The 1806-nt window shown below is 37.7% G+C and overlaps 1 long non-coding RNA gene across 1 annotated transcript in view; it reads right to left on the reverse strand.

The window, feature by feature from the left end:
* Positions 1 to 1442, reverse strand: part of LOC131683203 (uncharacterized) — a 22780-nt gene extending 21338 nt beyond the window's left edge. The window contains exon 1 of the long non-coding RNA XR_009304416.1: positions 1243 to 1442. This is a non-coding gene — a long non-coding RNA (uncharacterized LOC131683203). The remainder of the gene's footprint in view (positions 1 to 1242) is intronic.
* Between the last annotated feature and the right edge of the window lie 364 nt (positions 1443 to 1806).

Genomic DNA, 1806 nt, shown 5'->3' on the forward strand with positions numbered 1-1806 from the left:
AATTTATCTGGCTCATCAAATACAAGTTACATGTCTTCTGTATACTGCGCAACGGAGATTCACGTAATAATTACTGAAACACAAACATGCATAATATGTTTGACTTCATGTAATTAATACGTGAATTCCCTTTCCCAGGTATATGAAAAACACGTAACTTTGACCTGGTGAGCTAGATAAATATTATTTGATGAGCCAGATACTGATATATCGGTCTATCCTATATAATGTACGTGAAAAGTGTGGTGGATGAGATTCATATATGTTTTCATGTAAAAGTAACGTTATTTATTTTTTGAGTGTAAATAAACATCACTCACGCCTCAGTTGGAGGAGATAAGTATTGTACATCTATCAAAAAAGAAATTTCAATTTTCGTCAGAATTTGGTTCAATCGTGATTGTGAGGTGCATTCTAGAGTATATGTATGTGTAAAAACACGCTTTAAAATCATTTGATGTCTTTGTTTCGAAATGCGCATCGTTTGATAAACAAATCCAACGATCGACATACGGTTTGTTTTCAAAATATAATAGAAGTCATTTAAAGTGCTGCCTGTGGAAGCGGTTGCCAAAATTCTAGTGTTGAAATCATCATAAAGGGAGTGTTGCCGTTTTGACTGATTTTCACTCTTCGTCTCTTTCCCTATTCTCTTTGTTTAGTGTGTGTTTGTCTATTAACATGTTCGTTGGTAAAAATTAGTTAGCGTTTCCCGTATTTGTGAGGTCGCATGTCTGCCCTAGATCCTATGCTTTTTCCTATCTACATGGAATTGACGCGTGATTAGAGGGTGTATATGTATGATCGGAAGTCCGCTGAACTTGCTGATGTATGGTGTAGTGAAATGTGACCTATGCATATAATTCAACTTAATAGACAGGTTTGCTCAAGGTTGAAACCATTTGTCAAAGAAAATCCGACAGTACTGACTGCAACCTCAAGGTCATCAAAATTCTACCTACATTTTATTCTTCATGGAACGTGCATCAATCGACTTGTGCCAAACCTGAAAATATACGACCCAAACCACCAAAACCCGTGTGCAACAACCTCTATAACTCAAAAATCTTGCAGAATGTGAGGTTCGTCCTTCTGTCTGAAAGTCACAAAAAACCGGTCATGCCAGATAAATCTGGCATAATGGCATCCCTGGGTCTGCCTTATGTGCATTCTGTCTTTCGATCACTTACACTACATTCACACAGATTTACTTAAACTATATAGCATGATATCTAAAGTGACTTATCTTTTCGGGAGAATGTTCTTTGGAGCGAGAAAATGCTGTTAATCAATCCGCTGCGGATTTGATATGGGTGAACGCTGTTTACATAACTCCGCTTATCGTACAGAGAAACAGCCTTCTTTTCCTCGTTCCAATGCTAAAATCAGTGACGTTTTTCGATGGTATTGCACGCACACACTTTCATACACATTTGTATTCACTGGGGCCTAGGGCTATCGCATTTTTTAATTTATTAAGATGGCTGCTACTTGCAAAACCATTCTTTACACAGATTTCACTCTGTTTATTATGCCTAAGCCGCGAATCCGAGAAACTCCATATACGTAGAAAAACTAGCACTTCCATTATTCGAACCTAAAATTTACAAGGCGCAAACCACAGCGCAAAACGAGATTTTTGAACAATAATTAGACAGCGACAATTATACATCCTCTCACGACAATGTTGCCAGACTCCTGCCTGGTTTTGGAAACAGCTTCTTGAGAAAGTGAAAAAGTTACTGGAAGGCGATCAGAATCAAAGTCAGCATGTGTAATCAATTCGCTACAAATGTGACTTTGATC

Source organism: Topomyia yanbarensis, chromosome 2 (genome assembly GCF_030247195.1).
Source record: "Topomyia yanbarensis strain Yona2022 chromosome 2, ASM3024719v1, whole genome shotgun sequence".
Taxonomy (NCBI): domain Eukaryota; kingdom Metazoa; phylum Arthropoda; class Insecta; order Diptera; family Culicidae; genus Topomyia; species Topomyia yanbarensis.